Here is a 24235-nt window from a genome sequence, read left to right as displayed (position 1 = left end):
CACCCAAGTGCTCTGCAGAAACAGTCACCACTCCATCTTTGACCTCCTTGGGATGGCAAGGAGCTACATGCCAGTCCCTGCTTCAGTCCCAGGACAAGGACAGAGAGGTCAGAGGACCATGGGTGAGCTCACGTAGACGGCAAGAAGGACACAGAAAAGGCAAAGGAAGTGGGAGAACAGTGCTTCTCCTCCACTCTGGGCTCTCTTAGGGAGGGAGGGAGCCAGCAGTGACACACTCCCACCTCAGACACAGCCTCTCTGCTGTGAATGTTCCACCCTATGGCCACGGAATGATAATACTGGAAAGCAGGTGCTTTCACTGGCCTCTTAAGTGTTGCCGAAGGCAGCTGGATGAAGAAAAGAGGCTACAGCAGGAAGAGAAGAGACTATTTTCACTTGGTAGTTGCACCCCCAGGCTATGTATGGAAACACATCCTCTGCAACCCAAGTGCATCAAGCCAGCCTGGAGAATTTACATAAGCCTTAAAGTTGAGGATACACATAAAGGAAGAAATTCAGAGAGCAAATCCCTCACGTCTTCTTGAGCGATCGCTAGGAAGCAGCGTTCTCCACATTTTCTATGCAGCTCAAAGCTCTGCTCTTACGCAACAGTGGCTTTTGAAAAAGCAGCCTCAGCATCAATCCCATTTTCTTCTCCCTTGCGTAAGAGATTCTCCTTCCATGAAGGAGAACATCCCCCGAGAGAACCGCTCCCAGCACCATGTCCATACTCCTTCCTGCAGCAGCAGGGAGTCCTCTCCTCTGCAGAGGCTGCCCTGGTACCCTACTTCTACCCTTCATGGAGCTGAACTCCAAGGCACTTGCGGGACCACAGGATGCTCCAGAGGCTCTTTGGACATTTCAGAGAAGCAGATGACCCAAATGACAGGCTGCTATCCTTCCAGCTACATCTGGAACACAAGCTGGATCAGGACGCTTTCCTATTTTATTTCTATAAATGCTTACTGTGCTTCTTGCAGAGGAGAACCGGGTGTAGTGGAGTAAAAGGGAAGGTGGAGAAAGGGAACAAATGAGGCAAAGTAGGAGAAGAAGGCGGGAGAGCAGATAGAAGTCCAGAAGCACCTAATGTGCCCCAATGATTCAGCACAGGTGAGCACAATCTTCTCAAGAAGCCCAAATGCACCAGGAAGTCTTATCTGCTTATTTCAGAGAATCATGGAATAGTTTAGGTTGGAAGGGACCGTAAAGACCACTCAGCTCCAACTCCCCTGCCAGTTCTTCCCCCAGTTACTCTGTCTCCTTCCTCCTGCTCCCTACCTTTAGCACACACCTTTCTGGCATCCCCTGAAGCACACGCCGTCATTTACTGCGGCACAGAGAGGCTGAAATGTGAGCGTGACTTGGTGCCAGACCAGCAGCACTGTTTGTTTTGCACTGATGTGAGCTGTATTTGCATCCAACTGCGCAATGCAACCCTGTGGAAGAGCTAATTCTCCCGCTGGCATGAATTCCTACTCCTGGATACAAACACCTCATAGGATGAAGCCGAACATCTCCGCCTGTGAGTGAGCAGCACTGTTTGTTACCACGCTGAGGTGCAAAGAGCAAGCCAGCCAGACCCCGAGGAAGACTCCATCCTTAGGGAAACCTTCATAATCATAGAATCACAGAATGGTTTGGGTTGGAAGGGACTTCAAAGCCCATCCAGGCCCACCTCTGCCATGGGCAGGGACACCTCCCGCTGGATCAGGGGCTCCAAGCCCCATCCAACCTGGCCTGGAACCCCTCCAGGGATGGGGCAGCCACCACTGCTCTGGGCAACCTGGGCCAGGGCCTCCCCACCCTCACAGGAGAACATTTCTCCCTAAGATCTCATCTCAATCTCCCCTCTTTCAGCTTAAGATATTCCTGCATTGACAACAGAGAGCACCATCCAGCACACAGCCTTAAACGGGGATGGCCTAAACTTTTCAGATGAGGGAAGGCAAACAGATACAGGGGATGAATGTGCTGAGATGTTGTGGAAGTGTAACAGATAGCCAGTATCTTGCTCCAGCACCTCCCTGGGAGCAGGACCTGCATGAAGATCCTCCCTTAGGACACTCCCTCCCTGCTGAAGTCCCCGCTGGGCTCTGGGTGACAGTGTCACACTGACTCAAGGGTCCTTCCTGGGTATCTTCAGCTATTACCCAACAGGGACCACAGTGACACAGACGCATGGCACTCATCTAATCTCTGCCACCTCATCGACTCGCTTACGGGTTCTTCTGCATCTCGCAGAGCATTCACCGCCTCCAGCCGCACTCTGCCAAGAGCTGCTGTGCCTTGGCACAAATTCCTCCTCCAAGGTGAGCCTGGGAAATCTCCAAAGTCAGTTCAAAAAGCGCTTGGGCTCTGCTTGCTATTTATAGGTTGACAACTGGGACAATGCCACCCAGCCCAAGCACAGCAGCTTCCCTTGCTCTGGCTAAGCTCAAGCCCAAAAGACTCAATCCTGCACGATCCTCAGAGCTGCCTAAATTCTGCACACATTCATTTGGAGTTAGCAGCTGCTGCTATATCTGGAAATCAGTTTCCAGGGAAGAAGGCGCCCTCCAAGGCAGGGAAAGAGAACAAACCCCTTGCATACATTCTGCAGGACTGCACTGTTCTTCTCATCTTCCTCTGCTCAGCTTAACAAGATCCAAAAGTGAACTTTAGCAGCACTGGCGATTCATTCCACACCCACCGGCCCCTGCCTGCACCTAAGCACTGCACCTCTGCCAAAGACACAATAGAAATCCAGCCCCACAATCTCCTGAGGACACGAAGTTTAGCACTTTGTGAGTCCAGCTATAACATGGTCTTGCACTGAAACACCTCTGCTGGATCAGAACTGCCCTGGCCAGCCCCCAGCCCTGAGCAGGAGCCTCCCCCTAGCCCGAGAGTTCCTGTCCAAGTCCCAGAAAGATGCACAGAGTCATTTAACAAACAGCAGGAGAAGACACACTCACTACAGCCGTCCACACCCGCCTCCATCCTCCTGCTGTGCTGTCCCAGGGCGAGAACCATGCCAGCATGGACCAGCCCTTGCCCTGTCACTTGTCCAACTCCAAATGACACATCCAAAACGTTCAGGGTCCCATTCGCGACAGGTCTAACCTCATCGTCATCTCACATGCTTCCACCTGCTGAGCTTCCAGCCTCGCTGCAAGCACTTTTGCTGCCATTTTCATGCTCCCACTTCCTGCTCGCATCAGGCAGCCGAGTAGGAAGTGCTGAAATCCTCCGATCCTTGCTGCAAACCAGGAAGCACTAGAGATCTCCTGAGAAAAGCTGAGATTTCCAGGCTGCAAATGCTCTGCAAACATCTGGCTGGAGAGATCACATCCGGACCCTCAGAGAGCGAGGCCCACCCTTCCCATCCTCCCTGAGAGCACTGCTCGGACCATCTGGTAGAACAAACACAGGGTAGAAACCACTAATCCATCATCCAGGTGGGCAAAAACTCCTGCACAGCCTGAATCCTTGGCCATTCACTTCTTCTCCCACGCCAAGTGATGCCTTCTCTCTCCTGCACAACCACCACCGAGCCACATCCAGCACGTCTCAACACCGCCTCCGCAGCAGCCTGCGACGTCCCATTACTCAGTAGAGCCTCCAAACATGCCCAGACCCTGGCTAATACCTTTACCATGGAAAAAGGTGTGGGAAGACCTGCTTTTTGGGAGCCCTGGGATTGCCAGCAAAGGGCAATTCCTGGACAACTCAGCTCTGTGGGCTGTGCTGGCTCATACGCTTTGTCGCAATACGGATCTGGGCTGCTCTGCAGATTGACAGCTCTTTTCCCAGCTCACATCCTTTCTCAACAAAGTATTTGGAGAGAGAAAGAAAGATGCCGTGTCAGTAAATACACCCAAGGAGGACACAGTCCGGCAGAACTGTCAGTGCCACCACTCCTCTGCCCTCAAAGCTTTGCTCCCTGCAAGCGCCCGCTGGCCTCAGGGAGGGAAAGCCGACAGGATTAGAACCAAAACGTTCCAGCAAACCACAGGCTCAGGTTTAACCACATCTAAACTCGCACTTCCAAAGGCAGCCGCAGCTCCGCGGGCCTCATTTGACCTGGCAAGCCAGGGACTCGCAGGCCTGAAGCCTCTCCCTTGGCGTCAGCACCTTGTCCAGGCTTACACTCGGCCACATGCACACTCCCACATGGGACACTGTCACTTCTTGGGGGAGGACTGGTCTCGAAGCCACTGTCACCCAACGCTTTCGCAGGCATCGGCCCAGGCTCTTGGCTGCACCGGGCACGCACGCGACTGCACGCCGAGCCATTGGATTCTCCCTCGCCCACAGCGTGGCACCCACAAAACTGCTGCTCCACACACCAACATGAGGCCATCGGATGCTCCCTTGCTTGGTGCCTTCCTATCCCCCAGGAATGAGGTCTCAGCCCTGGGGAGGCTCTGAATCCCTAGGGAAGGGGTCCCAGTCCTGGGGAGCCCTATAAGCCCCAGTGGTAATGGAGTCCTGATCCTGGGGAGCCCTCCCACCCCCCGATAACCAGGTCTAGGCTGTGGGGACCTCCCACCCTTGCAGTAATGGGGTTCTGGCATGGTGAGCCCCCTGCCCTCCCAGTAACCGGGTCCTGGGCTGGGAATTGGGGGCTGGGGACCCCTCTCATCCCTCCCAGTAATGGGGTCCCACGCTGGGGGAGGTTCTGAACTGGGGAACCCTCCCACCTTGCCAGTAATGAGGTCCTGGTGTGGGGTGTCCCCTGGCCCCCAGTAACTCCACAGGTTCCTGGAGCGGGGGAAGAGGGTGTCCTGGGCTGGGAAGCCCCCTTCTCCCCTGATAACAGGGTCCTGGTAATGGGGTCCCAGGTTGAGGAGCTCTTCCACTCCCCCAGTAACAGGGTCCTGGACTAGGAAGCCTCCTGCCCTCCCAGCAAAAGGGTCCTGGGTTGGGACCCCTCCCAGTAATGGGGTCCTGGACTGGGGAGACTCTTGCCCTCGTAGTAACAGGGTCCCGGACTAAGACCCCTCCCGTTCCTCCCAGTAACAAGGTCCCGGGCTCCTGGTCTTGGGACTCCTCCCACTTCCCCAGTAATGGGGTACCAGGCTGAGGACCCTTCCCACACCCTCCGGTAACGGGGCTGCAGCCCTGGGACCCCTCCCATCCCCCCAGTAACGGGGTCCAAGCTCTGGGACCCCTCTCATCCCTCCCAGTAACAGGATCCCGGGGTCCTGGAGTGCCCTCCCACCCCTCCCGGTAATGGGGTCCCGGGCTGAGACCCCTCCCATCCCCCCAGTAACGGGGTCCAAGCTCTGGGACCCTTCCCATCCCTCCCAGTAACGGGGTCCCGGGCTGGGAACCCTTCCCGCACCCCCGGCACCGGGGATCAAGCCCTGGGACCCCTCCAATCCTCCCAGTAACAGGGTCCATGGGTGCTCTCATCCCCTCCCCATAACGGGTCCCACCGCCCCGGGCCCCCTCCCGCTCGGTACCTGGGCCGGGGCTCGGGAACCCCGGGCGGCGGGGTCGGGGCTCGGCGAGCGCCGCGGCTCCATCGGCGCCGCCGCCGCCCAGCGCCGGAACCGGGCGGGGAGGAGCGGCTCGGGCACCGGGGCTGGGGCGGGGCCGCCCGGCGACCAAGCACCGCCCCGCACCGGGAACGGGCCGCAGCGGGGAGCGAGCGCTGGGAGCATCCTGGTGCTCCGGGAGCAGCCCGGGGCTCTTGGAGCTGGGACCAGCCTGGGTTTGAGCTCCTGGAGCATCCCGGAGCTCTTGGAGCTGGGACCAGCCTGGGTTTGAGCTCCTGGAGCATCCCGGAGCTCTTGGAGCTGGAATCAGCCTGGGTTTAAGCTCCTGGAGCATCCCGGAGCTCTTGGAGCTGGAATCAGCCTGGGTTTGAGCTCCGGGAGCAGTCCGGGCTCTTGGAGCTGGGACCAGGCTGGGTTTGAGCTCCTGGAGCATCCCGGAGCAATTGGAGCTGGAATCAGCCTGGGTTTGAGCTCCTGGAGCAGTCCGGGCTCTTGGAGCTGGAATCAGCCTGGGTTTGAGCTCCTGGAGCAGCCCGGGGCTCTTGGAGCTGGGACCAGCCTGGGTTTGAGCTCCTGGAGCATCCCGGAGCTCTTGGAGCTGGAATCAGCCTGGGTTTGAGCTCCTGGAGCATCCCGGAGCAATTGGAGCTGGGACCAGCCTGGGTTTGAGCTCCTGGAGCATCCCGGAGCTCTTGGAGCTGGAACCAGCCTGGGTTTGAGCTCCTGGAGCATCCCGGGGCTCTTGGAGCTGGAATCAGCCTGGGTTTGAGCTCCTGGAGCATCCCGGAGCAATTGGAGCTGGGACCAGCCTGGGTTTGAGCTCCTGGAGCATCCCGGAGCTCTTGGAGCTGGGACCAGCCTGGGTTTGAGCTCCTGGAGCATCCCGGAGCTCTTGGAGCTGGAATCAGCCTGGGTTTGAGCTCCTGGAGCATCCCGGAGCTCTTGGAGCTGGAATCAGCCTGGGTTTGAGCTCCTGGAGCAGTCCGGGCTCTTGGAGCTGGAATCAGCCTGGGTTTGAGCTCCTGGAGCATCCCGGAGCTCTTGGAGCTGGGACCAGCCTGGGTTTGAGCTCCTGGAGCATCCCGGAGCTCTTGGAGCTGGGACCAGCCTGGGTTTGAGTTCCTGGAGCATCCCGGAGCTCTTGGAGCTGGAATCAGCCTGGGTTTGAGCTCCGGGAGCAGCCCGGGGCTCTTGGAGCTGGAATCAGCCTGGGTTTGAGCTCCTGGAGCAGTCCGGGCTCTTGGAGCTGGGACCAGCCTGGGTTTGAGCTCTGGGAGCAGTCCGGGCTCTTGGAGCTGGGACCAGCCTGGGTTTGAGCTCCGGGAGCAGTCCGGGCTCTTGGAGCTGGAATCAGCCTGGGTTTGAGCTCCTGGAGCAGCCCGGGGCTCTTGGAGCTGGGACCAGCCTGGGTTTGAGCTCCTGGAGCATCCCGGAGCTCTTGGAGCTGGGACCAGCCTGGGTTTGAGCTCCTGGAGCATCCCGGAGCTCTTGGAGCTGGAATCAGCCTGGGTTTGAGCTCCTGGAGCATCCCGGAGCTCTTGGAGCTGGAATCAGCCTGGGTTTGAGCTCCGGGAGCAGTCCGGAGCTCTGGGAGCTGGAATCAGCCTGGGTTCAAGCGCTAGGAGCATCCTGGGGCTCCTGCACCCGGGCCCGGCACGAAGCCCCTGGAGCATCCCGGGGCTCTTGGATCTGGGACCAGCCTGGGTTCAAGCACTTAGAGCATCCCCGGGCTCCTGCACCCGCGAATGGCACGGGTTCAAGCAGCTGGAGCAACCAGAGGCACTTGAAGCCTGGATCAGCCTGGATCTAAGCCTGGACCAGCTTGGGGCTCATGGAACAGGAAGCATCCCGAGTCTCCTGAACCTGGGACCAACCTGGGACTCCTGCACCCGGGACTTGTCCCATGCCCCTGGAGCTGGGAGCATCCCAGAGCTCCCGTACCCAGGACAAATCTGAGTTCAAGCACTTGAACCAGCCTGATGCTCATGGAACAGGGAGCATCCTGGGCCTCTTGCACCCGCAACCAGTCAAACACAGGGCAGATTTGTGGCATTTCTTGCCCCTTTCCTTGAGACTCACCACCAATGAGTCCTTTCAAGTGGCCACGGCATTTGGATTTGATGCATCCAGCAGGTAAGAATAAGGTTGGCTCCAGAAAGACGTGGGATGCACAAGCAGGAAGGAGCCGTGAGGCTCGCCAGCCTTTCGACTGCTATTTAGAATCCTGGAATGGTTTGGGTTGGAAGGGACCACAAAGCCCATCCAGTCCCACCCCTGCCATGGGCAGGGACACCTCCCACTGGATCAGGGGCTCCAAGACCCATCCAACCTGGCCTTGAACACCTCCAGGGATGGGGCAGCCCCCACCACTCTGGATGATATAGAACAGACCTGTTTCAACAGGAGAAACCATGAGCAGTTTGTTCCACTAATCCCTCAGCTGAGCGGTTAGAAAGACTGAGAGCAAGTGGGAATATGGTTCAAATCCTTGTTGCTAGAAGCCAAAATTGACCCTGAGTCCCCTCCATCCTGGGTGAATATCCAAGCCGCCACACTGTTGAGAAAAGGGGCAGCAAACGCGCTGGCAGAAGGTCCTGACCTGAGGAGAGCTTTGCAAACTTAATTGGAGACAGGCGCTTCCCTACAGCCCTGAGTGAAACTCCTAAACTCCTAAATTCCATGGAATTGCAGGCTTAAGACACATCTCCCATGCATGTTTCCCAGTGACTCACGCTGCCCGCTGGGCTCTCCATCACCTTTCTCATCTCAGAGGGATCAGGGCCAGGATGGGGCAGTTCCCATTGCAGCCCAACCCAATGGGATGAGGAAGGGGATGAGCTGATGGTAAGACAGCGAGAGCATCTCAGGCCTGGAGGGAGCAATCTTGGCATTTCCAAGAAAGACAATGAGCCAAATTCAGAGCGAAGAAGGTGATGCTGAGGGGCTTCCAATCCCTTTCAAAGGCAGGGTGAAGCCACTTGATGTTTCCTTACCAACTGCGGGATGCACAGTCTGCGATGGTGGTTATTTGATCACAGCTCCTCTGCGAGATGACAGCTGCATTTCCAGGAAATCCAAAGTGCAGGGGGATCTCCGACCACTGAACTATGCTTCTCTTTTCCAAAGAAGAAATCGCTTCGTATGCAGAGCAAGGTCCTGCCTCGTCCCAGGGCAAGGAGACTTGGAGGACCCACCACTCGGCTGCAGCGCCCTGCATCTCCGCAGGTCAATGGGTGCAGACGCGGCAAGGCAAACACCGAAACATGAGTGGGCAGAGGCTGTGTTTTTTGCTGAGCTATTTTGCTCGCTCTTACAATACCAGAGCAGAATACGGGAAGTTACATATCAAACATGCATGTGTGCACACAGGCTGGGACGCAGGCAAAAGCCCCAGTTACATGCAGTTATTTTTGGCCCTCCCTGAAGCTGAGAGGCTCAAACGGCAGCTGCTTGTAGCGCATCTCACCTTCACAGCTTTCTCTTTCCTTTTCATCAATGCCAGTTTCCTTCTGGATCCGCTTGTCCTTCCCTTTCGTTTACAACCTCTCAAAATCTCATTGATCCACAATTTCATATTGGAAATGGTTGGCAAAACTCATCTGAGGAGATGCACAACCCTCAAACAGCACCTGACCATGGTTCAGTCTGTAGCAAGGATGGGGGAGGGGATAAAGACTTTTTTAATGACTCATAATTAACACTTTAATGCCTCTCTGATTTGGAAAACAACTCCACAACAGAAGGGCTACTCCTTTGAGATGGTTGCAAATGAATCCTAGACCGAAGCTGAGAGAAATAATGGGGAAACCTTGGCGTCAGTGGCAGTGGAGGAAGCCAACCAGCAGGGGAAAGAATAACAATGTCCTTGATTTCACACGCTGTGTAAGCCCCAGCCCTCTCCCAGGTTGGTGAAGAAGCACATGGCTGGGAGCTGCTGGATGCTCAGACCCTCCCCAAAAAGGAGATCCACATCTGCACCAGCCTGGGATGTGCTTTGGGACCACAGGAAGGCAACGGCACAAAGTAAAGCAGTGACAGGAGGGACACAACAAGATGCAAAGCCTCTCTGGATGCACTGTCAATAGGAAAAGAGGAATATGGGGTGAGTGAACTGCCTTGAACCCTCTGGGAAGCATCAAGTGGACCTGCAGATATCCTGGGACCAGGACATCTTGCCTGAGCATCACCTACCCAGCTGAGGACTCTGCACTTCAAGCCCACCCTGTCCTCACCTTGGGCAGCCTCATGGGGTGGGATGCTGGTGAGCTCCCAGAGCCCAGACAAAACCAAAATTGTCATGACGATGTTCTTATGACTAACAGCTCATTCTGAGAACAGTCAATAGCTTCACAACCTAAGTCCCAGCAGGCTCCACTCTGGCATGAGTTTGGGTATTACTCAGTGGATCCAGCTGAAGGCAAGAATGGTTTGAGTTGAAATGGACCTCAAAGCCCATCCAGTTCCAACCTCCTGCCATGGGCAGGATCACCTCCCACTGGATCAGGGGCTCCAAGCCCCATCCAACCAGGTCTTGAACCCCTCCAGGGATGGGGCAGCCACACCCCTGCTCTGGGCAACCTGGGCCAGGGCCTCCCACCCTCACAGGAAAACATTTCTTCCTAAGATCTCATCTCAATCTCCCCTCTTTCAGCAAAACAACACTCCCTCTCACCCCATCCCTGCCCTCCCTGACTTCTCCTGTCACAACCCCAGTCAGAAATAATCTGCACAGGAAAAGCAAAACCCATCTCCAACAGCAATGAGATCTCACCAAGACCTTCCTCCATCCAGATCACCGAAGCTCCACCTGAAGGTATTGGGGGATTGAACCAACCGGCAGCCTTGGAGTGTGGAGTCGATTGAGATCATTCAACCGAGATTATTTTGGAAGCTCAGCCAGTATTTCTAGCCTGGAAATCAAGGTATTGTTTCCCATTCTTAAGTCTCTCCTCCCTTCCAGACCACTGCCAGCAAGGCTGGAGTTCTGCTGGAGGTGGGTGGGGGGCCATGTGCAGAACCCACTGCCGGTTGTGAAAGAAACGTGCTATTTTGATCGGCAGAGATGAACGTGCTTCACCCCCACATGTTGTGCAACCCTCAGACTGCCGGGGAAGGAGACAAAGGCGCTAAAGGCTGCGCAGCCTCATCCCAGCTCCCCAGCTGCCAGCTCATGGGGTGCAGGAAGGCTTCCTACATCATCCCCAGGTGGGCTTAGCCCCGGTGCTCGGGGAGGAGGAGAGCCAGGAGATGGTTTGGGCTGCCTGGGATGGGAAAAGAGGGTGGGCAACGGTGGCAGTTCCCAACTGAAGTCTCTGCTGTGTGGCTGGGTGTGCTTTCCTAGTTCCCACCCATCACACCCGTGTCCTACAACAAGGCAGAGAAAGCAGGAAAAAAGACAGGGCAGGGGTTTTCCCCCAGGCTGAGGGCCACTTGCAAGCCGGGGCTGCACTCCTGGCCCCCCAAAACAGCACGAGCCATGAGGACAAGCATCCACCTGGGAAAAACTGTGCAAGGGGTTGTGTCCAGGGCCATCTCAGAGCCACCCAGCCACCAGCTCCAGCTGAGGACCTCCATGCTCCCCTTCTCATGCCAGCTACCTGCAGTCTCCCAGCCAGCTGTAAGCAGGAACACCTGGAACGACGAGAGCCCATGTAGGTATTTGCTGTGCCAGGTGAGGAGTGATGACTGCGATTTCTCTCAGACGAGAGCAATGCTCCCTGGAGGAGAGCATCCTCTGACGTGCGCTCAGCTCCCTGCCCTGCCCCACTTCAGGAACCTGTGCTGGGAACCTGGGCTGCAGCCAGCTTTGTGTTGGCATGGAACGATCCTAACTGGAGCCCTGGGAACAGAAAGCTCCCACAGTAGTGGCTGCGGGAACAGTTGGCATCGGGAGGGCTGGATGCGGGTGTGGAGATCGCACGGATCATGGGGAAGAACCTGGTAAATTTAGAGACAGAACAACCAACTCCTTGCATTCCCATGACTCTGTAACCACTTAAGCAAAACAAGGATGTGCAAGCGCGAGAGGGGAGCCCACAGAGCCACTGCAGGCAGGACCCACAGCTTTAGGGACAGCCCAGCATCCTCTCCTCAGCTTTGTGCTGATCTGCATCCACCTCCCTACATCCACCAACTTTCCATTCCCAAAGCATAGCTCCTTACACCTAACTGTCCTGCAGCCAAAACTCTGCCCTCATTAGGTGGTGCTTCAGCCTCCTTGGGCTGCAGCAGGACCTCACAATCTGTCTGTAGGATGCTTTAGCCTCATTTATAAGATGCTGAAAATCACTGTTTGCTCTCACTCTGGAGCTGCGGATCTCCTGCTGATGCTCCAGCACACAGCATCTGCTCCAAGCACGCCCTTCTCTTTCACCTACAAACCTAGGCAGGGACATCACCTACCCCATTGTGGTGCCCAGCAGGGGAAATAAACCTGGATCTGCTCCTCACATCCTTCTGCATCCCTCTGCAAACAGCTTGAATGAAGAAGCCTGGTGCTGCAAATGCAGCAGGGAGCCTGCTTGGTGCACAAGCAGGGATGAAAGCCCTGTCCCAACCCATTTCTATCACGTTTTCTCCTTCCTCTCCCCACTTGTCCTCTGCTGGGACTTGAATATGGGATGCCTGGGAGGCTTCGAGGCCACCCCGTCAAGCCTGCCAGCAGCAGCGGGGCTGGCTGACCCAGCAAGCAGGTAGTCGAGTTGCTGACTTGGGCACAAGAGTCCTTGACGTCTTTTTTATTTACTGATGCACGATACGAGAGTAGCAACTCACACCCTGCGTTGGGCAACACGTGGCTGGGCTGGGAAGGAGGCGCTGAGCGGTGCTTGGGGCAAAGAGGCCGTGGGTGATGGATTGAGTCTTCAAGATGTGAGCTGGGCACTGGTGGCTTTGTCCTTCATGTCTCTGGGTCTCAGCCCCACAAGTGAAGGAAGTGGGGCCAGACCAGGGACCGTGCAGGTCCTGGCCACATTGGGCAAGTATTAGCCCACTCCCGGTGCAATTTTGGCCTCAATTTCATCCTGCTTGGAAACACCTGGCGTGACTGGAGCGGCTCAGCAGAGCCACTGCTCAGCGTTTCAACTTCTTGACTTCCATTCAGTAAATATAAAACTCTTCATGTTTAAATGCGCAATGCCAGGAGTGTGCAGACACTCTGCACACAGTAACCTGTATAATAAACCATTTTTCTCCTCCACAGGCCCCTGTCTTGCACCGCCTCTGCGTATGCCATGGCGGGTCCACCCTTCCAATGTATTCAGCTGGGATTTGGGCTCTGAGGACCCTTAGAGACCTCACAGCACCCGTCAGGCAGCTGAAGAGGCAGAAGCCCTCAAGGGGCTGCCACCAGACCCCCATTTCCACACCAGCCCCGTTCTCCTCATTGATTTTAACTGAGCAATGCCATTTGCTTGCCAGCCCAGGTTTTAAATAGACAGTCCTTGAATAAGACCTACAAAAATACCTTCACCATCCTCCTGCTGAGCGTGAAACCACAGCCCAGCAAAGAGGAACCAGCGACTTTGAAAAATAACATTTAAAAATGAAAAATAATCACACTTCTGCCTGCCCGTTTCTCTCTCCCGTTGCTTGTTGTGCAAAGCGAAGGGCATTTGAATCAGAGGGAAGGGGCAATGCCGGTGGGTGGCTTTGCTCCAGGTCTGCAGCCCCTGGCGCAGCAAAGTCCCGCGGCCGCTTTCGTACGGCCCCAGGGGAGAGAAAAACATTTGGTTTAAAAACAGGAAAATGTGATTGTCAAACCACAACAATGGGCTGGGGAAGGAGCCGGAGCAGCTCTGAATTTAGTTTTCGAAACAGCCTTTGAGTTGACTAAATGTTTCTGCAGCAGACGCCGGCCGTGGCCCCACACCGCACGCCCTCTTCTGACTCCGGCAGCAAACGCAAAACCCAGAGCCGTTAGTGTTTCTCTTCTAGCTGGGTCCCAGATCTGCACTTCTGCTTTCAAGCCTCTCTGATGGAATTTGCAGGCACAGAGGCAACCTGGTGGGCTCCTCAGTGCCATTCCCTGCACGTTGTGTCCCTGCCCATGGCAGGGGGTTGGAACTGGATGAGCTTTAAGGTTCCTTCAAACCCAAACCATTCTATGATTCAGGCTGAGAGAGTTGGGCTTGTTCAGACTGGAGAAGAGAAGGCTCCAAGGAGACCATATAGCGACCTTCCAGTACCTGCAAGGGCTACAAGAAAGCTGGGGAGGGGCTGTTCATAAAGGCTGTGGGAATAGGACGAGGGGGAATGGCGATAAACTGGAGAGAGGCAGATTTAGACTGGACATAAGGAAGAATTTCTTCCTCATGAGAGTGGTGAGACACTGGAACAGGTTGCCCAGGGAAGCCGTGGCTGCCCCATCCCTGGAGGTGTTTCAGGCCAGGTTGGATGGGGTCTTGGGCAGCCTGATCCAGTGGGATGTCCCTGCCCATGGCAGGGGGGTTGGAACTAGATGATCCTTAAGGTCCCTTCCAACCCAAACTATTCTATGATTCTGTGATTCTATGAAGCAAGGCACAGCCCAACTTGTACAGGAGTTTGACCTCTGCCTTTCTGATAAAGTCTTCAAAGCAACTCCAATGCCGCAATCACATGAAAGCCCATCACATGTATACATCCACATTCTCCTACACTCAGCATTGGTGGGGCTGCACCTCTGCTACTGCATTCAGTTTAGGCCCCTCACTCCAAGAAGGACATTGAGGGGCTGGAGCGCATCCAGAGAAGGGAATGGAGCTGGGGAAGAGTCTGGGGAACAAGTCTTATGAGGATTAGCTGAGGGAACTGGGGTTGTTTAGCCTGGAGAGAAGGAGCTGAGGGGACGCCTTATCACTGTCTACAACTGCCTGCAAGGAGGTCGAAGCCAGGTGGGTGTTGGTCTCTTCTCGCTAGTAATAAGCAATAGGATGAAAGGAAACGGCCTCAAGTTGCACCAGGGAAGGTTTAAATTGGATATTGGGAAACATTTCTTCATGGAAAGAGTTCTCAGGCACTGGCAGAGGCTGCCCAGGGTGGTGGTGGAATCCCCATTCCTGGAGGGGTTTAAAAGCCATGTGGCCAAGGTGCTCAGAGATGGTTCAGTAGTGGACAGGTACGGTTGGACTCAATGATCTCAAAGGTCTTTTCCAGCCAAAGGATTCCATGATTCGCTGAGCCGCTGCCTGCTCTTCCTTACCTTTTTCATTAGAGGAGCTCTGGCCAAACACTTGCACACAAAGGGGCTGTCTAATATTATGGCAGTTTGCAAATGTCACCGGAGTGACTGGCAATTGTTTATTTCCCTTCCAAATGCCCAGAGGGTTTGTATCCCGATAAAGAAATAATAGCTGGCAGAGCTGTGTTTTCCTAAACACCAGGAGAATGAACAAAAGCTTCTGGCATGCTCTGGGCACTGCTCTGAGCCCCTGGGTCCGCTGGCATCAGAGGCTGTAACACCCCATAATGGCACAACCTCCTTGGCCACTGCTCCTGAGCCCACCCTAGGTCCTCATCACCAGCCTGTCCTTAACCTACAGCAAACCCCGACTCTTCTTCTGCCCTCAGGGTGGGTTTGGGGACCACCCGAGCACCTGTGGTCTAAAGGTGGACTTGCCCAGGGGTTAAAGCCAACAGGGAAGGGTTGAGGGCCCCACCGCTGTGGGTCACAGAAGCATGGAATCGTTAAGGGTGGAAAAGACCTCTACGCTCATCCAGTCCAACCATCAGCCCAACCCCACCGTGCCAATTAAACCATGTCCCGAAGTGCCACATCTATGCATTTTTTTAACGCCTCCAGAGATGGAGACTCCACCATCACTCTGGGCAGCCTCTGCCAGAGCTTCACCGCTCTGTCAGTAGAGGAATTTTTCCTAATATCCAATCTAAACCTTCCCTGGAATAACTTAAGGCCATTTCCTCTCGTCCCATCTCTTGTTACTTGGGAGAAGAGACCAACACTCACCTCAGTCCAGCCTCCTTTCCAGGAGCTGTGGATGAGTGATGAGGTCTCCCCTCAGCCTCCTCTCCTCCAAGCTCAACAACCCAAATTCCCCCAGCACCTTCCCACCTCCTCAGCACCTGGTGTCCGTGTGCTCCCCGCAAAAGACTAGAGCCAGAGGCTTTCCCAGCAGAGAGGGGGTTACATGGCTCATGGAGCTCAGTGGGTGGCTTTTCTTCTCCGAACATTTCAGATGCCCAAGGCCAATCTTTAACTATCAGAGCGCAGTTAAAAAAAAAAGACAGTTGCACCTCATCTTAAGGTTCTTCAGGACCATGCTAGGCACAGGAACCACTGGAGTTTACTTAAACTAGTAAAAACAGCGGCAGTTTCTTATCCTGACCCAGGCAGTTGTGACTTTCTCATCAAACCAGTTAGAAAAAACGAAATATTGATCTGAAGATGGCAGTTCACCATAGGATGGCTGCGAGAAAACACAACCCATTTGACCTAGGAGGACAACTTTCCATGGGCACCAGATCAGTCATACAAGTGAAAAACCACTCGTGAAATCCCTGGGCAAAGCAGGTACAGTTCATCTCCAAAACAGCCCAGATGACTCATGCCCTAGAAAAGCTCTTCCCCTCCGTCAACCTTAAAGTGATGCTCAGGTGAAGACATCTAAAGGTAGGGAAGACAAATTCATGCCTTCAGGAAAGTCCCACTGTCAAATCTCCATGCTTGGCTCCTCCAAAGCCTAACACAGCTTTGAAGGCACAAGGACAGCGCCTGGCTCTAGAACTTGCCTTGAAGAAGGTTGGTAGAACATCGCAGCAGATCAGTAAAGATTCAGAGTCCATATATCCTGCTGTGCGAGGAGAGACTGAACAGCAGTTTGTGCATCCGCGGGAAGGTTATGGGGCTGAATGAACTGTGAGCAGAGGTATTTGCAAAGGACAATATTTCTCAGTGCAGAAGCATCTTGCTTGTCCAACAACACAGTGAGATCCAAATGGAGGTGAACAGATCTCCATGAGAAATCGAGAGCGTTTAAGAGACGTCATAATCCATCCAGGGGCAAAGTGCTTTCTCCATCAACTCAACAGCTTGAATCAATACCTGCTCTCTTATTAATAAGAATGCGGTGCTCACCCAGTCCTGGGATAGGGAAAACTGTGAGGCTGGATTGGGCTAGAAAGGGGAGATCAATGTGTTTTAAAGCTTCATGACAGCAACCACACTGTGCCCTTCCTGGACAGGGTTTACCTGGACGGCCAGAGGGCCATCTCCATACTTAGCAAAGCAGCTGTGTGACAAGACTAGGCGGGTCTGCAGGGGAAGGTGGATTTCTGCCTTTCAAAACAGCTCAGAAAACACATCAAGAATGACCATGCTGGTAAATCTTTCCACTCAGCAAGGTACGACCTCAACTCCCAGCCTGCCTGCAGATGCTGGAGGCAATGCTCAGCTCCCTGGTACCAACCCACCAAGTGAACATAACAGCAGTGCGAACGGGTGATGTAAAAGGGATTGTATCGTGCTTGGAGCTTGCTGAGAGACATATCACACTTAGAAAGGCAGGAGCTGGACACCCTCATGGTCAAAGAGGTGAGTGGGAGAAGGACACACCAGCTGCTGCCAGCAGATGGTTGAGATATGAAAGCATAAACAGCAAAGCTCCTACTACAGCCGAAAGAGTTGAATTATCCTGTGAAAAGTTGGAAGGGTCTCTAGTTCAATCTCCTTCTTGAAACATAGACAGCTACGAGATCAGAGGGCTGGGGCTTTGGTCTTGAAAGCCTCAAGGATGGAGCCTGCACAGCCTATTCCAATGTTTAGCTGTCCTCACGGGGAAGAAGCTCCTCTTTGTATCCAGCCAGAACTTCTCTTATTTCAATCCATGCTCACTGCTCCTCCTGCCATGCCCAGGTGAAGAGTCTGGCTGTGGCCATGCAGCGCAGGTACCCAGAACATCGCCGCTCGGGTTGCTCCCTGTATGTAGCGTAACCTAACCTGAGGATCTGAAAGCATCTTCCAACAGCAGGTCAGGGACCTCATCTGCAGGACCCACAGTAGACACAGTGCCACCAAGTGGGCACAGACACACTTAGGGATGCTCAGAAACCTCCAGAGCTCACAATCCCTGGCAGAGAACGTGAAGAGAAATGCCTGATCCAAGATTAAATCAGTGAGGCAAGTAAACCCACCAGCTCCTGGCCATCTGGGTAGCCCAGGGGTTGCTTTTACCCAACCACTCCATCTTCTGAAGCCAGTCTGGACACCAATTCTCCTCCTTTTCTCCTCTCAGTCTCAAATTCTGACAGCAAAACTTTTTGTCAATGCCTCAGCACATTTGAAAGCCACAGAGGAGCCCAAAGTGACTTCTGGCAACTGCAAAATGAGCACGTTCTGAGAGCAAAAGATGACAACCAAAGAGGCAAACACAATGAGTCGTGAGGATGAAGATGTCTAAAAACCCTGGGCAAGGATGTGTCCACAGGGACCACATTTTACTCTCAGCCAGGTTAGCCCTGGTGGCTTCTGCTTTTAACTCGCCCAGATGTCCCTTGTGAGGGACACTTTTGAGAGGAACAGCTCAGGCTGGCCAACGCAGAGCTGCCAGTGAGCCTCCTGGCATCATGAGCTCTCCAGGGCCACCACGATGAGGGCCAAAGTGGCAGCCCCGCCAGCAGCCTCACTGCAGAAGAAGCCAGACCTCCAAGCAAAGGGGAGCTTTGCTCTCAGGCTGAGGTCATGTTTCCATTCCGTGCTTGGCAGCGCTGCTGGCAGCCCTTCCACAATCTCCCAGCCCTCTGGATGCCGTGGCACACAGGCCAGGTCTGCTGGGGACTCCCCAGACAGCTGACAGCCTGCTCCAGGCTGTGTCCTCAGCTCAGCTCTCTCGGCTCCCTGGATGCGCCCAAGTCACTCTCTTCCCAAAGAAGACCTTCACCCGCTGTAGAATCATAGAATCATAGAATAGTTTGGGTTGGAAGGGACCTTAAAGATCATCCAATTCCAACCCCTCTGCCATGGACAGGGACATCCCACTGGCTCAGGCTGCCCAAGGCCCATCCAACCTGGCCTGGAACACCTCCACGGATGGGGCAGCCACAACTTCCCTGGGTAAACCTGTTCCAGGGCCTCACCACTTTCATGGGGAAGAAATTCTTCCTTATGTCCAGTCTAAATCTGTTCTCCTTTGTCCTATCAATACAAGCCTTTATGAACAGGTCCTCTCCAGCTGTCCTGGAGCCCCTTCAGGTACTGGAAGGTCACTAGAAGATCTCCTTGGAGCCTTCTCTTCTCCAGGCTGAACAACCCCAACTCTCTCAGCCTGTCCTCATACCAAAGCTGCTCCAGCCCTCGGATCATCTTTGTAGCCTCCTCTGGACCCGTTCCAACAGCCCCATCTCCTTACGTTGAGGATTCCAGAACTGGACAGTATTCCAGATGAGGTCTCATAAGAAAGGAACAGAGGGGCAGAAACCCCTCCCTCACCCTGCTGGCCACGCTGCTTTGGATGCAGCCCAGGATACGGTTGTTTTCTGGGCTGCTGTAGCATTGCTCAAAGCAGCTTCCACAGCAGAGGTGGACAGTGGGTGCAGAGGCAAAACATCTGAGTGTGGGGACATCCTTTATGGCTTGGGTCTCCTTCTGGAGCTGGGATATAGACCAGCTGTGGTGGAGGCCGGAAGGATTCTACACCAAGATCTCTGGAGGTGGAGGTAGAACCCTTCTGCGGCAGGGTAGGATGAAGGCAGATGCCAGCAGAGCCAAGGGGACCAAGACGGGATGTCTGGATGAGCAGCGTAGTGCTGCTCACATGACAAATCATGTAAAACCCAAGAAAGCAAGGGGACAACCCAAAACATGCCTGTTCCCTGGCTAGGGGCTGGCAGGGAGGGTGGCCAGGAGACGGCTGAGGCTGCTCTACAGTAGCTGGCAAGAACTCAAGCTTTCCTCTGGCCAGTTCCCTTCCTCCCAGAGAGTTTCCAGGACGGACTTTAACAGTTTGCTGGCTAAGCTGTGGCTTTGGTTGTGGTTGACGGCATCTTTGAAATGGCACAAATAACTCTGATTGGTTTTTGTCTTATGAGAGAGAGAAATAGAAGTTGGAGGAAAGAAGGTCTGGTTGAGAGGCATCACAGTGGGATGCCTATGATTTTTTCTTGGAACAGACATCAGGGGGATCCCACCAAAAAGCTCCCCATCATTCACACTAGCCTCTTCAAGGGCCACCTTCCCTTACAAGACAAACCCCTGAGGCTGCAGTCCAGTGTGGGATCATGCGTTTTGGGAGTGACTTTTGGGCTGCAGCTCCACACTGCCTGCTCACCCTTCCCACCACTGCTGCCCGCACCCCAAGCCCTTGGTGGCATCTTCAGCTTTGACTCAGGGTTCGTTTCCTCTCTACCTCCTCTCACCGAGAGCTAAACCTTTCTTTTCCTCTCCTACAGAGCTACTCCAAAAGCAAGAAGTAGAAAATCCTGCCCAGGCACCCTCCCATTTCCAACATCCTTGCGGCTGCTTGGATCGTTCTCTTCCGACCTTCTCAACTGCAGCTGCCCAGGATGGATGTGAACACTTCCAACAGTGCTATTTTTAAAACCCAACACTATACAATAAGCAGTTGAGTCTGAGGTTTCATTGAGCAACGTTTCAGCACATTGTGGTCCTTGCCCTTGCGTGAGCTTTGAACAGGACGGTCGACAATGCTGAAGGCTTCGTTTAAACAATTGTAAACTTGCCATCCCCATGACTACATGTTTACTCATCCCTCAGATTCAAAGTAATCGGTTGGAAACCCATCTTGTCTGGGTTTAAAAAAAGCCCCCTCCACATTCCTAATGAGATGGTGTAGCTCATTCTCTGTCATTACTACAAAGGTTTGACTCTGCCAGTGATGGCAGAGTGAGGAGTTGGCTTCAGCCGAGAGGCAACAACAATTTATCCGAACCCGTCGGATCCCCCCAGGGAACGCAAAGACCAGATAAACACGGGATGGTCATAAAGTCCTGGGATTGCCACTAAGTGAGCTTTCATTCGCCAAGTCTGCACCTTTTCAGGTTTTCTTTGCCCAGCGTCAGCTCAAGGCTCTAAGCTCATGCTCAGCCCTACAAGGGTTTTTGCTGACACACGGGATATCATAGAGTGGTTTGGGTTGGAAGGGACTATGAAGGTCATCCAGTCCAACCCTCCTGCAGTAAGCAGGGACATCTTCAACTGGATCAAGCTGCTCAGAGCCTCATCCAACCTGACCTTCAATGTTTCTAGGGAAACACCCCACCAAAACCAGTAAAGAGACCTTTTACCCTTTTCGCCCTGACAGTGAGGGAGCTTTCAGGTTTTTGACACAGAACTCAAACACCCATGGTGAGAATGACCCAGCCACATCGGGTCAGCTTTAACCCCTAGGCTGCCTTGCTTTACTTCTAGAAGTGCATTTAACGACATGAAGTACAAGAGCCCAGCTCCCATGCATTGCTGTGCCTTCGACAGCCCTGGGAATTCAAGGTCTTCATCACACAGAATATGTAAATTCTGCTGATTTTAGGTATTTTTCAGTCATTCCTCAGAGGCATTTGCATTTTTCCACCCTCCAGTGGCAGCAGCTCTGCACTCGCTGATCAAAAGCCCCTCCTCAGCTTTACTGGAGCCCCTTTCTGTGCTGAAAGCTGCTCTAAGGTCTCCCCGGAGCCTTCTCTTCTTCTGGCTGAAATAGAATCTATGACTTGATAACTCAAGTACAGCCTGTTAGAAAAAAGCTGATTACCTCTGATACAAAAGGAGTTTTAAGCAGATATGTTTTGCTCATTTTTCCCCTGCAGTGTTCTCTTCAATTACCTTGGAGCATACCTTGGTCTTTTAGGGCACTTTGGTGCTTGCTTTGCAAGCATCTTTCACTGCTTTTCTCACTCAGTTCTTTCGTTCTCACCTCCGAAGAAGCATTTGGCCTCGCAGCCGTAGGTGGAGAACAAAGACAACTCCAAATGAGAGCTCATAACTGATGAAGCATTAATACAAGAGGAAAGAGTAGGTGAAAGAGGAGAGGGTCTGCTGCATCTCTGTCCTGCTTCTTCCTAACTGATTGTAATTGACTCTAAATTGCACTAATTGTTGACCATGACCAGGTGATGCCAACTCCAGCTGTAGAGAACAGCCCTGAAGGTGCTTCCTTGGCTTGGAAGTGGTGGTGGGAACCCTGGGATTGAAAGCCTTCCTGCTGCGTGAAGCCTACAAAGTTCCTCCACGTTCTTCCCAGCTTCTCAACAGCATCTCATCACATGTAGGGCTCAGTTTTCCCTTAGCGCTGTGCCTTCTCCCTCACCTTTCTTTCTCACTAACGCCTTCAAAACCAGGAGACAAGGTTCTTGAAACACAGTTGTGCTGCCAGGGTCAACCATCCAAAAGTCACATCTGATGCCCACAGATCATGAGATCGACCTTTGTGGGTCCTGACACTTTAAAAGTATGAACTCTTCCCATTTGTGTCTTGGTTTCCGAAACATCTTAGACACCCTGAGCGTGTGCTCGGCTTTCTCTACAGCCCAGAGAAACAAAACCAGTTGGTTTTAGTTGGAAATTCCCAGGCTGGGGTGTGGGAGTGTTACACCAGATTCAGCACTTTTAAGGCAGGACAAAACTCAACAAGTTTTTCCATCACAGCTTCCCTCCTCCTAACCGTGGTGTCATGACCTGCAAGTCTCTGTCTTGATGCAATTTCCCAACCTATTCACAGAAAGAGAGCAAGGAAGTACTAGGGGGTGGCAAAAGGAGAGAGAAGAGCTGTTATACCTCTCTTGGGATGAAGAAAGCAGAGAGATGCTCCCCGTGTCCTGGCTCCGGTCACTTGATCCAGGCCAAAGCTCTGCAAGGTGAATACTAGTGCATGAACAAAAGACCGTTCATGTCCTGTAAGCAAATGCTGCTTGAACGTTGCTGTTGTTTAGCATCACAGAGCTAGAGCCTCAGGTCAGCTCGTGTCCAAGAAAGCCACCTATGCTGCAGCTGCAGCAGGCACAGGAGGTTCTTCAGGAGCAGCAGTGTGAACTTCATGCTTTGAAGGTAAAAACCTTTTACTGAGCTCCTAGCCTGGGAGCTAGGGTCTGTAGCCCAGCAAGAGCCAGTGTTGTTTTCTACCATGCTCCACCTCACGCAATCCTTTTCTCACCTGAAACAGGGGAGCAATTCCCACAGATGGGAGCCTGACATGTGCTGTATGGTGAGCAACCAATGGCGAACATGGGCAAGAACCACCTGCCTGTTGGCCATTCCCGTCCTGGCTGATGTCCACCAGGAGATCCTCTGTATTAAGCCCTTTACTATGGCCCATCCACCAGAACACCTCTCAGCTACTTAAAATACAAGAGGCTGTACCAGCTGAGGGGATGGAGGTGCTGACTTAGGGCTTTCTGGGCAAGAGCAATCTGGAAGAGCACAGTATGCACCACACAAAAATGGGTCAACCAGACTAAAAATCTGTAACTCCCCGCATGCTTTTGGGCAGGGTCTGGATCACAAGGCACCAGAGCTAGAAACGCAGCACACACCGGCTGTATTTCCTGAGAAACACCACACAGGCTCTTGAGCAGGCTGGCAGCTCTCTCGGCAGTAAAAAAGATGCAGACGTAAGCTTTAACAACCGATCAGAGCCTCCTCTTCTCCATGCCTCACCACTCACTCCCCTCCATCTCTGCATCTCCTCATTCTCCCGAGCAGCTCAGGCCAGGGGATGCCTAAAACCACCCGGGTAGCGACGATGGCAATCCCAGCAGCACGACAGAGATGTTCAGCAAAGAGTGGAGGAGAAAGCAAGCCCAAAACCACAATTAAACACAACAGATGGGTTGGACAAGAGCGGCACAGAGAGGACAAGACTACCTTTGTTGTCAGTGCTCATCTGCCTGGTCAGAGCTGCCTGCTGCCCCTTAGGTTTCCGTCTCTCTTTCGCCCCAGTGCATGTGACAGTCCCCAGGCAGAGAAGCTCTTTAGTGTGGTCTGCACCGTGTGTGGCAAGGAGCCCGAGCCTTGCTCTCTAGCTTTCTTCTCGGTGCAGTTTCCATGCTCGGTTTCAGAATGACGACCTCTGATGCTGTGCTGCCTCGGGCAGCAGCTCACTCTCTCGCGCAAGTGGGTTTATCTCGCATCCTTTCATTTTACTCTCACACCCAGCTGGGGGCCAAGTGGTTTCAAAATAAAATGAAGCTGCCAGAAGCTCTTGGGACTCTACCAGCCTTTTGCAAACACTTTGAGCTGTCGCAGAAAATGGCCTGTTTCCATGAGTGCTCCCACTGGTATAATTGCTCACCCGGGGATTCACGGACAATGAATATCCCCGGAGCAGATGCAGTAAGATGCCCAGTTTTATATCTGGGTGGTGCAGTGAGACTAAAATTGGAGCATCTTCAGAGCCACCCACACTCACCCAGGAAAGGAAGAAATCCCTCCCTTCGAGAATTTACAACCTCAAGCTCAGCTTTCCAAATGGCAGCAGAAACCCACGCGAACGCAGAGCCAATCCAAATTAACAAGGCAGATGGAGAGAGAAAGGAGACGCTGTCGTCCCTGCTCTGCAGGCAGGGCGAGCTGACGCCCAAGTGCATCACAGGCTCACTGAAGGGCACGAGGGGGGTCTATAGCCAAGCAGGAGTTGCCCCAAGATTCAGCATCTCAAGGCACCGCTACCGTTCTCCCTCTGCTTGGCAGCCTGTCCCTCCAGCACAATATTTCCTTGGAGTTGGCTGTTTCCGCAGTCAACCCTGTTGGGATGTGGCTCTGCTTTTGCGCTGGTTGAGAGCAGATGGAGGAGCCTGGTTCTCCACTGAGC

General features: G+C 53.7%; 1 protein-coding gene across 4 annotated transcripts in view; it reads right to left on the bottom strand.

Annotated features, from left to right (window-relative positions):
- Positions 1-24235, bottom strand: part of HDAC7 (histone deacetylase 7) — a 90690-nt gene that overhangs the window by 51762 nt on the left and 14693 nt on the right. The window contains exon 1 of one of the 4 annotated variants that reach the window (XM_054051441.1): positions 5448-5568. The exons of the other annotated variants lie outside the window; for them this stretch is intronic. The gene's annotated coding sequence lies outside the window, so the exon portion shown is untranslated. Of the gene's footprint in view, positions 1-5447; positions 5569-24235 lie in introns of those variants that run through there. 4 annotated transcript variants of the gene reach the window in all.

Source organism: Cuculus canorus, chromosome 29 (genome assembly GCF_017976375.1).
Source record: "Cuculus canorus isolate bCucCan1 chromosome 29, bCucCan1.pri, whole genome shotgun sequence".
Lineage (NCBI taxonomy): Eukaryota > Metazoa > Chordata > Aves > Cuculiformes > Cuculidae > Cuculus > Cuculus canorus.
This window is presented reverse-complemented; position numbering and strand designations above follow the sequence as displayed.